The 13,609-nt window shown below is 41.5% G+C and overlaps 1 pseudogene; it reads left to right on the forward strand.

Moving 5' to 3' along the window:
* Positions 1-588: 588 nt before the first annotated feature.
* On the forward strand, positions 589-1,557 carry LOC136388472 (small ribosomal subunit protein eS7-like; annotated as a pseudogene).
* The last annotated feature ends 12,052 nt before the right edge of the window (positions 1,558-13,609 follow it).

A 13,609-nucleotide genomic window follows, 5' to 3' on the forward strand; every position in this document is an offset into this window, starting at 1 on the left:
GGTGATGGCTGCCTTCTTCCTTTAGCACCGTCCTTAACAGATGGATGGAATCACCAGTTACCTCCTGGTGAGTGAGACATTACCCTGTCCAGAGAAAAAGTGACATCGCTTATACTGGATTTCTAATTGGTTTGTTTTTGATCATTGAAGTGGTTCCATTTTGTCCGTGTTCGTGCATGTTCCGCCCCTGAGAGGTCTCAGATGCCCTCTGGCCAGTCAACTCATGAACCTTCAGCCTTGGGACTCCCATTGGTTCCCATTGGTTCGGTGTCCGCTGTTCTTTTGCTTTATGATTACCGTATTTCCCCATGTATGAGATGCACCTTAATTTGGGGGCCCAAAATTTGAAAAAAAAATGTATTACACAAAGTTATTGAACTAGTTTTATTCATCATAAAATTCATACAAGTCCTCATCACTGTCAAAATCCCCATCCATCAGCTTGTCCTCATCTGTCTGATGATGAATCACTGTCTTCAACAATGAGCTCAAAAATAAGCGTGAAAAAGCAGGAAATGCAAGTTTAAAAATCTGCAACCACTGTATAAGATGCACCCAGTTTTTAGACCCCAAATTTTTCGAAAAAGGATGCGTCTTATACGTGGGGAAATACGGTACTTTGGCCCCACCTTCCAACAGTTGCCTTGAAAACCCTGAAAAGGCAATCCTGGAGGGCGGCCTTGGTGACAAGATCACAGACAGCTGAGTTTACAGTGAATTTTTTCCACAGATGAATAACAAACAGGAATAATGCTGTACTGCAAAAGATATTATGGCGGTTGTCTTTATGGTTAGAGTAACTGACTCCTTGAACATATAATTGAACTTCAGAATGAATTATGCTTCCATTTGGCTTCAATGAAATTTCCGATGTGGCTGAAAGTTGTACATTAGTTTGCTTTCCTTTTCTAACGCAAGATCTGCAGACAAAGAGAAATGACTGGTTAAAGTCACGGCTTTGCCCAGACCCACGCTCACCAAGGGGAAGGCCATGTTCAGTCCAGCGCCAACATCTTGAGGACCAAGGGCGAGAAGCCGGCTCAGTCGAGCCGGCATCTCCCAAGCTCTGAGCAAGTTCCCGACGAACTCGGACCGCAAGGCCCAGCCACGGGAGCTGAACATCGTGACAGCCAAGGAAATTGAAGTTGGAGGCAGTCGGAAACTATTGCCATCTTTGTTCCGGTTCCTCAACTGAAATTTTTCCAGAAAATCCCGGTCTGGCGATGGCACAAGTGGGAGAAAAAGTTCGGTGGGAAGCACGGTGTCTTTAGCACTTGGAGGAGAATTCTACTTAAACCAACTTGAAAAAGCTGTGCAAAGAGTAAGCAAAAGCGTCCCAGGGGTCGCACTCTGCTGGCGGCGGTGCACGACCCAATCCGGGGACGGCTTGGTTTTTCCAAGTGAAACTGTGGGCAAGAGAATCGGCCTGAAACTGGATGGCAGGCGACTCAGGAAGGTGCGTTCCCGTACAGCCCAGCAGAACGCCTGGAGCACAGGGCTGCCACCTTTCCTGGCGCCTGTAAGAATTTCCAGAGTTTTAACTGTAAACAAATATGACTGAATTAAATATCATTTTCGGTGTTCAAAGACATTAATAAATGTGCTATTTAATTCTATAAAAAATAAAATCAAGATCTATGCGTTTAAGATTCTCTTAATTAAGGATATTTATTATTGGAGGTAGTAAACAAATGCCTTTCCATCTGCAGCACTCTATATCACGTAGATACTGACTTGAGAGCTGGGCGGGCTCTGTTGAATTTCATATTTAGCGTGCTTACCAAAAAGGAAGCGATACTGATCGCGAACGTTCCACAAAGAACATTTTGATATTCATAATATATCGTGCCAGTTTGAACCTAAAGATAATCTTGACCTCTTAAGAAGTAGTAAACAATATTCTTCATTTGCACCCACACCTGAAACAAAACCAAATGTTAAACAGTCAATAACATAAAATCAATCAGTATGTATGTACAAGACTTTTCCTACTTATTAAGGATATTAATATTTTTTCATTTTGCAAAATTGTATTTTGACAATTGCCAGTTGAATAGTTGATATGCATAATAATGAGGTTCTATTATGCAGAGATTTAGAAGATGAACAGAAAGGATTGGCTCAAAAAGAGAAAGTGATTCCACAGAAAGAGTATATGGAAAAAATGAGAGAAAGCATAGCATATTCAGGAAATGGCTACAGGACCCTAGGAGGAGTTTTGAGAAACTAAGCAAAAAAGGTAGCTTGTTACAGTTGTTTTCAGTCCTGGTGGCATATTAGAATTGCCTGAGTGTCCAAAAATTATATTGATGCCCAGTCTCACTTCCAGGTAGGACTCAAGTGTAAATATTTATAAAGCCTTCCACATGATTCTAATCTGAAGACACAATTGAGAACTACTTGTGTAGTTCATGAAAAACCTTTCAATGGTACAGGGAAGAGTGTATATTTAACCATTCATTCATGTTTCCTTGCTCCAGAAAGTATTTAAAGTACTGATAAGAGTTTTAGAATTTACACTCCAGAAATAGAGTGTATGCATATGTGTTTCCTATGAATATGTATATGTCATATACAACACATCAACTTAATGTGCTTGAAAGTTTCCTAGTGCAATTGTGGAAAAAATCCAGCTTACAGTATTTTCTTCTCGAAAGCAGATGTTCTTGATTACGTTAGCCTCAGCTTAGCCTTGCAGGTTTTGAGTGATCTGGCTTCTGTTGATTTTTCTGATATGTCTCATTCTTCTCTTCTCTTTCCTTGCTCCCTGTATGCCAGGGGTCCCCAAACTTTTTACACAGGGGGCCAGTTCACTGTCCCTCAAGACTGTTGGAGGGCCAGACTATAAAAAAAACAAACAACTATGAACAAATCCCTATGAACACTGCATATATCTTATTTTAAAGTAAAAAAACAAAACGGGGACAAATACAATATTTAAAATAAAGAACAAGTAAATTTAAATCAACAAACTGATCAGTATTTCAATGGAAACTATGGGCCTGCTTTTGGCTAATGAGATGGTCAATGTCCGGTTCCATATTTGTCACTGCTAGCCCTAACAAGTGATATGACGCGCTTCCGGAGCCGTGAAGCGTGCATCCTGCGTCACCGGAAGTAGTACTGTACGTGAGCGACGCTGCTACATACAGTACTCCAGGAGCACAGGATATGGATGCTGACCACCAGTGAAAGAGGTGCCCTTTCCAGAAGTGTGGCGGGGGCCGGATAAATGACCTCAGGGGGCCGCATGTGGCCCGCGGGCCGTAGTTTGGGGACCCCTGCGTATGCAGTGCAGAACTCCACTATATCAGGTTCGTAGAATATCCGTCTTACCTGGCCAGATAGCTCGGTTGGTTGGGCATCATCCTGAAGCTCAGAGGATGCCAGTTTGATCCCTGGTTAAGGCACATACAGGAACAGATTGATGTTCCTCTCTCTCTTTTCTCTAAAATTAATAAAATAAACATTAAAAAAATACCAATTTTTCTTCTTCATAGTCATATGCTATAGCATCCTTCCCTTGAATTCTATCTCTCTGGTACTTCTTTCAGAAACTTTTAATGGCTAATTCCTTTTCATTTTTTAGGTTTCAATTATAATATACAGCTCCATGTCATCTCCTTGAATTAGTTTTTTAAAATTATGCTATCTAAATGTAGATATTGCACGGTACTGTATGTCACACACTAGTTTAGTTTTTGTGTTTTTCTCACGTGTGTGTATATGAATCTTCCTTAACACTGGTTCTGTTGTCCTGGCACAGTAGGTATATAATGTATATACTGCATGGGGATACTCCGTACAATATTTACTATGTAATGTAAACACTGATATGATGTGTTCAGATTTGATTTTCTGACACTTTGTTCTCATGCTGTTTTGGTAGATGTAGTGGTGATGTGGATAAAAGAAATTTGGGATGTTTTAAGAGCAAGGAACACAGAATCCTTCAAAGTGACCTAACCAATGGGGAAACAGTCTGACATGATTGCAAGGCAAGACACAGGAGTCACATAACTCCCTACAACCCCCCGCCCAATAATTTAATTTCAGACCTGGATTATATCTGTCTCTCCATTCTGCAATACTTGATGTCTACTTTATCTTAACATTGCTTCCTCTTGTGGTAACAACAGTGTTGACAGTGACGATCAGGGCCACTTGAATTTTTTGTCTGTTTGAATGAAAAAAGAGGAAAACCTGTCCACTACCATGGAATGTCAGTCTTTTTCAGTTTTTTTGACCAAATTTTGGCACATGTCAGCACCCAGACCTTGTAAAAAAAAATGCTTTGAGTGGTTTCATGTAATCATGTAAAAACAAGATAGACCTGAGTGACTCAAGTACATTATCTGTCAAGATATTGACACTTATTAGACTTCCCCGTAAGGGAAGTGGTTTAGGTTCTGCATTGGCTCATCTTGTTGACTGATTGAAAACCAAGAGTGTGAGGATAAGGAAATGAGATGGGTGTGAAACAGACGCAGTTACTGGGGGGAAATGTGCATGAGTTCAGCTTTGGACAGGGAATTTGATATGAATATAGGAAATAGAAGATGAACCTTTGCTAAGAGTCTGTATTAATCATTTATGTAAAAAGTGCTATCTTGAAAGTCATCTATTAAATTTATGGATATGGGTCAGGTTGTCCAAGAACATTGTCAAGAGTAAGAACAGGAAAGGAGCTTAGCATAGAGTCTTAAGAATATGAATACTTAAGAAGATGGTCAATAAACTGGAACTCTTGCAGAAGACCGGTGGGGAGTGAGGGTGGGCATAGCATCAGGCAGAGAATGAGCAGAGAGTGGTGTCATAAAAGGAAGGCAATGAATATAAGTAAAAGTTGAAGCAAAAGATTCACTGGTCATGACAAATGAGAACCAAATCTATTGTTGAGAACAATTAGAAAGGGTGTGTGAAATAGCTACAGATGCCCCTTGATTTCACTGGGAACAAAATTTTTGTTGCATCCACAAAAACACTTGTTCTTACTTAATTCAAGTGTGCTGATCTCAAATCTAATATTAGTTTTTCTCTGTAAGCTACAGGTTTTTTGCAACTCAAGAGTTTGCGTTTTCATCTTATTGTAAAATTTTCAACACTTAATTTAACATAATGAAGTAGAATGTCTTCTTGGGCATCAACTTTGTGAAAATATAATAATTTATATAATGCAGTAAATACACTAAAAGATATGATTGCATAAGAATTTGCTACAATTTTAAAATAGAACATATTAAAACACTTATTTTAATCATAAAATTTGTGCAAAACTTATTTAAATTCTATTCAGGCAAAGATTTGCGTTTGTAGCTCCTCTTGTGTTTGTGTACTTGTCGAGGACAATCTCGTTTGATGCTCCAGCAGTAGTCTGATGATCATTAACAGCTCCAAGATTTTTGGGAAACTTATGAAGGTGATTGTTCAGAAAGTGAATCTTAATGCTAATGTTACATCCAATGTCATGGAAAGCCAACAGCATCCTTTGTCCCAGAAGTTCATAATTTTCTGCTTTTTTGTTGCCAAGGAATTTCTTTGTAACTGCCACAAAAGACTGCCATGCTGCTTTCTCCTCCTTATTCATCTTCCTAACAAATTCTTTGTCATGTATAAGGGTTTGAATTTGAGGTCCATCAAATACACCTGCTTTTATCTTCTCGAAAGACAAGGCAGGAAAAATAGAAATAATATGTTGAAAGCATTCACTTTCTCTATTCAAAGCCTGAACAAACTGCTTCATTAAGCCAAGTTTGATGGGAAGTGGGGGAAAAATGATCCTGTCTCAATTAACTACAGGTTCATTCACAATATTTTGCATCCCTACTTCCAGAGCTTCACGTTTTGACCACTCCTTCTGTGTCCAGTGTTTCTCCTGAGCTCAGCTGTCCCACAAACACAGAAGGCAAGGATACTTTATGAAATCTCTCTGTTATCCTAGCAGGAAATTTGCCATTTTAAGATCCACACAAATGATCCAGTTATGCTCATCATACTTCAGAAGGTCGAGGAGAATTTTTATGTCATTCTTATTAAGTCATTCAATTTGGGTTGGCTAAACTGCTGAGGGGTTAATGGCTGCTTGGCATCAGAAGAAGACCCTTCAGATTCTACAACCATTTCCTCATGCATCTTATCAAAATACACTTGATTACCATGTTCACTTTCTTCATCCTTAGAAGAAATAAAACCATTGAAAACTGGAACCGGGAGTGTCTCAGAGTGTGGGATAGGTCATATTGCTGAAGGAATATTAGGATATGCGATCATGTGCCGTTTTTTCTTGCTGATGCCCTTTGTATGCATCAAACAGAAATAACAGTCACTGCTATGGTCCTTAGGTTCATGCCAAACCATGGGAATACCAAAAGGCATTTCTTTGCATTTTTCTTTTGTCCAGTCACGAAGCATTTCCTCACAATTATGACACACAATATGAGGAGCCCAATTCTTGTCTTAATCGCCAAGGGGAACTTGAAAATAGGCAATATATGCATGTGTCACAAATGATAAAATATTGCACCTTTGATGTTGAAGTGTGTAACAGCCACATATATAACAGAAGGTGTCAGGACTATTCTTACATTTACACCTACTCGAAGAAGCCATGATTCAATCTTAAAACAAAATAAGAGGGTGTTTTTATCAGATAATAATTTTTTACATTTAAAAACAACTACAATTATGTAAAAGTGATGTTTGTAAAACATTAATTGCCTTGTGGTTATGTTCAATCCAAGAGTCGTTGCCCTTTAACTCCAGTTTAAAAACCAATGCATGCCATTAACTGTAACCAAAATAGAATAAAGTTGCATAAAAACTAGAGCATGCACCAAAAAACGGATTTCAGATTTGGAATCAGTGATGCAGAAATATATAGAAACAGTTCTAAAACCTCATGCAACAGAAAATGAAAAAAAAAGATTGTTCCCCAGTGTAATATATCAGAAAGAAGGAACCTAGAATGGGACATATTTTTAAACTTAGTTCTTTTTTTTATTCTTGTAAACTTTTATACTATCCCCGGGTTTCAAAATTTTTCATTGACAAGGGAGTTTGACTAAATAATCTACAAAGTTCTTTTTAGTAATTTCAGAGTCTGTTTATATTTCTCTTTGTGATATAATTGTACATGCAGGAAGATATTTTAAAATGTTTTTTTGTTTCTTTGTGTATATCTATTTGAAAACAAATGATTTTCATGGATTGTCAGCCAAGACCTGAGAAGCAAAAAACCCTATTTAGCGTCCATAAAGAAAATGACCACTAGATGGCAGTCAAATAAAGCACGGCTTCTGTTGTGTGTTAGGTAAATCCCAGCTACATGAACAAATTGCAAATAAAATCATAGAGGGTTTCAACTCGTTGAATTCACTCAGAAGAAAGACGCAACTACTACACTGCCATAGCCAAGCCGCCTCCCACCTAATGTCCGTATAGTAGAGTGAAAGACCTGAGGCTTGGAACTCTGTTTTGGCTTTGAAAATTGTCTTTAATAATTAGTATTTTGAGAACTTGGCAAATCTCTCTTATCTTGTGAATTTATCTATAACAAACATATATATATATATGTAGTGCTACAATTAAAGGCCTTCCCTCTTCTCATATACTCAGCTTCGAGAGAGAAGAGAGGCCTGAGTGCTCCATATTTGTTTTTCCCCTGGGGGAACAGTTAGGTCACAACAGCAGCAATGAAATCTACTTGCTCTTTCCTGACCAGGCAGTAGTGCCGTGGATGGAATGTTGAACTTGGGTGCAGAGGACCCAGGTTTGAAACCCCAAATTGCCAGCTTGAGCGCGGGCTCATCTGGCTTTAACATGGGTTTACCCGGTTGAGTGAGAGGCCACTAGCTTGACAGTGGGATCGTAGACATGACCCCATAATCGCTGGCTTCAGGTCTCTGGCTTGAAGCCCAAAGTCCCTGGCTTGAGCTCAAGGTCACTGGTTTGAACAAGGGGTCACTCACTCTGCTTTAGCCCCCTTGGTCAAGGCACATATGAAAAAATAATCAATGAACAACTAAGGTGCCGCAATGAAGAATTGATGCTTCTATCTATCTCCCTCCCTTCCTGTTTGTCCCTATCTGTCCCTCTCTCTGTCTCTCTCTTTGTCTCTGTCACAGAAAAAAGAAGAAGAAGCCAACTTGCTCCTGTCTGTCATTCCTGTTGGAGGTTGATGCCACGAAGCCTCCTTTGACCCAGGTCCCTGGATCTTCTACCCGTCCTCACCCATGTGACTTGCCATTTCCTGTCCTTTCCCTGGGAATGGCTCCTGTTTCTCCATTTGTCCTGCTTGTTTTCATTCCTAGAGCAACCAGGGCCAAAAGTCCCTCCATGGTCATTTCTGTGACAAGCTCACTATTTGGGAAATTCTTACAGAAATTCTGGTGGAACACGTCCCATTTTGCAACTTCTGTCTTCTCCCCAAGGGCCCAGGATGATTCCCTGAGAGTTAAAGTCCGGCACGACAGCCCAGAGGGGTGGTCAGTGGAGAGTCCATGGTGCCATGAACATGCCTGGAAAAGCAAAGCCGTGTTCAGCTCAAATTCCAAGCTGACAATGACATTTCTCTCCCAAAGGGAGTGGAAATGTTCATCTCATGGTGGTGACATGAATATAGGGTCAGAGAAGCCAAGAACAATTCTACCCGAGAAAGGACACAGTCATATGCATGATTTCAGACACGGCACAGGCAATGGAGGATGACAGAGGGAGACAGCAGCACACAGCTCTTCCCACTAACCAGTGAGATCCCAGCCAGCCACCCGCAGGGCCCTCTGGGCAGAAGGAGGTCCTCCCATGGATATCGGTTGGTAAGGTTCAGGGCTCAGACAGTCATTTTGAGCAAGTGATGAAACTAATGATTATCTGTGTCTCTTAATGGTGATAAAGGTCCTGGAGTATGAGAAAAACATCAGGGGACGCAGAAAAGTGTTTAGATGTAAAAAGGAACCATTTCCTTGCTTATCACCTGTCCCACAGGGAGAGGAAAGGAAATGGAGAATGAAATAATAATGTGTATTCACCTTAGTCCACTGCTTATAAATGTAGTTGTACTGAAAAATGCTTTGTGCCTATTGATTTTATCTTGACTTAAAGCTCTTATTCCCACTGATGGCAAGAAAAAAAAGACAAAATTTCTTATTTAAAATTTGGCAATAATCTCCTCTGGTGTAAATTATTATTAGGTATATAGCAATTAACAAAACAAACTGCTCTCTAACTGTCTCGCACTCAAACACCTTTGTTGTGCATGTGCACCTGTGGTGGGGAATTGAATACATCCTCTCAGCAGGAAAAGGTGAGCATTCCTTCAGGTCTGCACGCTGTCCCTTCAGCCTTCCCTGGCCCCAGGGCAGTATCTTCACTGATCAGCTCCCAGCCTCCTGTCCTGTGTCCACTGAGGTGCTCCCGGTCCTGAGTCATCCTCCATGCTATCCTACTCAGAATTCACTTGGTTCCTCACAAAATATCCAATAAGGTGTCTCTGAATGCAGTGCCCCCTCATCCCATCCCAATTCTTCCTGCTGGTCCTAAAGATTCTCTAACTAAGGCATCAAGAGATGTGTGGTCCTGTTATGACTAGCCAGGATCAGAGAGATTGTGATTTAATCATTTTTAATTTCACTCTTTCTTTTACTTGGTCAACATTAAACAACATGTTGGCTCCTCATGAGTTCATTCCAAGAAGTGTAAAATCCCGCATGACCTGTCCGGGGAAATGGAGCATTAGCTTCTTGTTCTTGGATTTCCTCTGCCATGGAGGTGTGTTTGTCGGCCCTTGTTCTCTCCACCTTTTCTCTCCCCTGGTGACCATCCACCTGAGAAGACACTTGTCTCTCTTCTCTTGTCCCGGCCTTGCTCTTGCTCTCTCTGCCAGCCCTCCTGTCCCAGAACCAGAAGGGCCCCATACTAGTTTGCTATTGCTGCTGTAATCACCACTCTCTGAGTGGCAGAAAACAATAGAAATGTATTATCTCACATGCTGGACACAGAAGTCTGCTATGGGCCTCACTGCATTAAATCAAGGAATTGGCAGGATGGTTCCTTTCTGGAGGCTCCAGGAATGAATTTATTTTCTTGCTTTTTCCAATTTCTAGAGGCTGCCCACATATCTTGGTTCAAGGCTCCCTTTCTCCAAATCAATAACACAATTTGGGCAAGTACTCTCCCTTCTGCCAATCACTGCTGGCTGGCCCGGAAGATAGAATCTGTAAGACAGTAGCAGCTCCATTGTGGATATAAAACACATAAAAGGGTGTCTCCCCCAAAGCAAGGAGGTACTAAACCTCCACTTTCTTAATCATATCCATCACTGTAACATGCTTTTGAGAGGAAGGAGAGAGAAAATTCCATCATAGAAACTCTATTCCGTGCCAGGTACTCTACAAAGTACTTTATATAATTTCTAATTCTTCCACTAATCCTGTGATGTAGAAAATATCTCACAGTTCCAGATGAAAGAACAGACTCACAAATGTATAGTATCATCACATAAGCCTAGAAGTTTTAATGTTTTCATTTCACCAATTTCATTGGTTCTTTTATTTAGAAAACTGATAGAAATAAAAAATAACTTTTTTCTTTTTGTGTGTGTGGGGGGGTTTTTTTTGCTGAAATTAGAAGTGGGGAGGCAGTCAGACAGGTTCCCGCATGTGCCAGACCGGGATCCACCCAGCATGCCCACCAGGGGTGATGCTCTGCCCCTCTGGGGCGTTGCTCTGTTGCGACCAGAGCCATTCTAGTGCCTGAGGCAGAGGCCATGAAGCCATCCTCAGCACCCAGACCAACTTTGCTCTAATGGAGCCTTGGCTGCAGGAGGGGAAGAGATAGAGAGAAAGGAAGGAGAGAGGGAAGGGTGGAGAAGCAGATGGACGTTTCTCCTGTGTGCCCTGATCGGGAACCGAACCCGAGACTTCCACACGCTAGGCTGAAGCTCTACCGCTGAGCCAACAGGTCAGGGCCAAAATATAAAATAAATATTATTGTACTCTGCAATAAGCATATACTAAAGTGAATAAATAAATAACCAATAGAGATTCACATTACTGGCAATAGTTTTGTTGTTTTTTTTTATTAAGTGAGAGGTGGGAGGCAGAGAGACAGACTCCTGCATGTGGCCCAACAGGGATCGACCAGGCAAGCCCCCTATGGTGTGATGCTCTGCCTGGGGCTGCTGCTCCATTGCTCAGCAACAGAGCTACTTTAGCCCCTTCGGGAAGAGGCCGTGGAACCATCCTCAAAACCCGGGGCCAACTCGCTCAAACCATTCAAGTCATGGCTGCGGGAGTGGAAGAGAGAGAGAGAGAAGGAGAAGAGGTGGAGAATCAGATGGTCATGCTGCTGTGTGCTCTGACCAGCTGACACTCTACCACTGAGCCAACCCTTCAGGGCCAATAGTATTCCTTATTATTAATTTTTCTTGTAGGAGAAACATGCTTTTTTATAGCACCTATAAATAAGTCCATGAGTTTTGAGTTTGAGTTTATATATATTGATATATACCTGCCCTCCCCCCCGGAATGGCAAGTCAGGCAAAAACAAGACCGTGCCAGAGTGTAAGTAGCAGAAGCTGCAGTCAGCGACCCAGCCAGGAAGCTGTGGATCCAACCTGGATATAATACATCCAGGAAGAACTGTTGAAAGTGCAACAAACACTATCTGATGCTGAAAATAAAATAATGAGACGGAGCAGCTTAAACCAAGATAACAAGCTCGTTCACGACAATCGAAGTTCGGAGAGGGAATCAGCTCCAGTTCAGCTCAGCGCAGGGCAGCACGGCCATGTCAGGGATACTCTTTTAGGTCAGCGTGAGCTTATTTCCCAACAGCGCTGCGCCGGATCAATGACCTCGGAATGCACAGTCTCTCTGAAGGCCATTAAATCTGACGAACTCAGCGAGTCTTCTAAATGGCTCCAAGAAAAACTCCGAGAGCTGAGAAAATCAATGCAGGAACAAGAAGCAACAATTAGAACCCTCGACTAAGATCACCAGATTGTCAGATTCAATTGCAGCCACCTCTGAACCAGAAAGAAAGCAACACGAACAAACTGATTCGGAAATTAAGCAGCTAGAGGAGAAACAGGATATTTTACAGAACATTCTTAAGAGAAAGAGCTCTCAGTCGAAGCAAAAAGTGTTGAATTTCTTTCTTTAAGTGAAAGTATCACTAATAAAGTGAGTGAAAATAAACTTTTGAACTAAGCAATAACCAAACTGAAGGCGAGGCTTGAATTTTGAAGTCAACATGTGGAAAATCAAACAGGAAAATGGGGGAAAAATAAACACTTCTTGGAAAATGGCAATGAAAAATCAAGCACTGCAAGAGACAAATGTCTAACTTCCTGTGATCAGGAAAGAGAATTGGAATATGTTGCAGTGATGAAGAAGGCTCTTGCTTTGCAACAACTATTGAAAGAAAAAGAACCAGGCAAGACAGGGAGAATTAAATCAGCTTTAAAGGCAATTACATTGCTCCAAGAAACAGTTAGGTTCAACAGGAGAGAAATTAAGTCACGCTGGCACCGAAACAGACACAAATGGAACACTGCCTCAGAGAAGGAGGTTTGATATTTACGAGACAGAGAATTATGTTTATATCAGGAACTGAAGAGACCCCTTAACCATGCTTTAGGACCATAAGATGCTCCACTGCCAGAGCTTGGGCTGCAGAAGATAGAGCAACTACTCTAAGAAGGAAAGTCACAGCAATGGAGAGAAAGCTAGGTTTATCTTCTAATGTAACAAAAAAGGAAAGCCATGGAGCCAGTCTGCAGCTAGAGTCATTGCAGAAGCAACTGAATGGTGTCATCAAAGAGAGAGCTCAAAGTACATGATAGCTGTCTGTCTCTCGGGAACAAGAAAACAGTCCACTCATGCACTAACTAACTTGAAACTGGTACTAACTGAATGGATGGAGAAGGCAGAATATCTACACGGAAAACTGGGTGTGTTCCAAGGGTGTCTGGATAAAGCAAATGCTGACTTGGAGCAGAAGGAAGAACAAATTAAAGAATTTAATAAACAAAATGAGGTCCAGCTGGAAGTTCTGGACAACATACAAAAGAAATTAATGGTCTTACTATGTAACATAGAAGGAAAAGTCAACAGAGTCCAAAGGAGAAATCTCTTTAGAATATATTTTTTGCCTGACCAGGTGGTGGCGCAGTGGATAGAGCATCAGCCTGGGACACTGTGGACCCAGATTTGAAACCCTGAGGTCACCACTGACTTGAGCGCGGGCTCATCTGGCTTGAGCGCAAGGTCACTGGCTTGAGCTTGGGATCATAGGCATGACTCTGGTCCCTGGCTTGAGCGCAAAGGTCCCTGGCTGGAAGCCCAGGGTCACTTGCTTGAGGCCAAAGTCACTGGTTTGAGCAAGGGTTCACTGGCTTGGCTGGAGCCCCCTGGTCAAGGCACTTATGAGAAAGCAACAAGGGAGCCGCAACAAAGAATTGATGCTTCTTATCTCTTTCCCTTCTTGTCTGTCTGTGCCCCCCACCCTGCTAAATATGTGTGTGTGTGTGTGTGTGTGTGTATTCCAAACACCAAAACATGAATGTCACACAGTAGTACAATCAATGAGAAGCTCTCTGGGTATCAAAAGC

Source organism: Saccopteryx leptura, chromosome 1, assembly GCF_036850995.1.
Source record: "Saccopteryx leptura isolate mSacLep1 chromosome 1, mSacLep1_pri_phased_curated, whole genome shotgun sequence".
Lineage (NCBI taxonomy): Eukaryota > Metazoa > Chordata > Mammalia > Chiroptera > Emballonuridae > Saccopteryx > Saccopteryx leptura.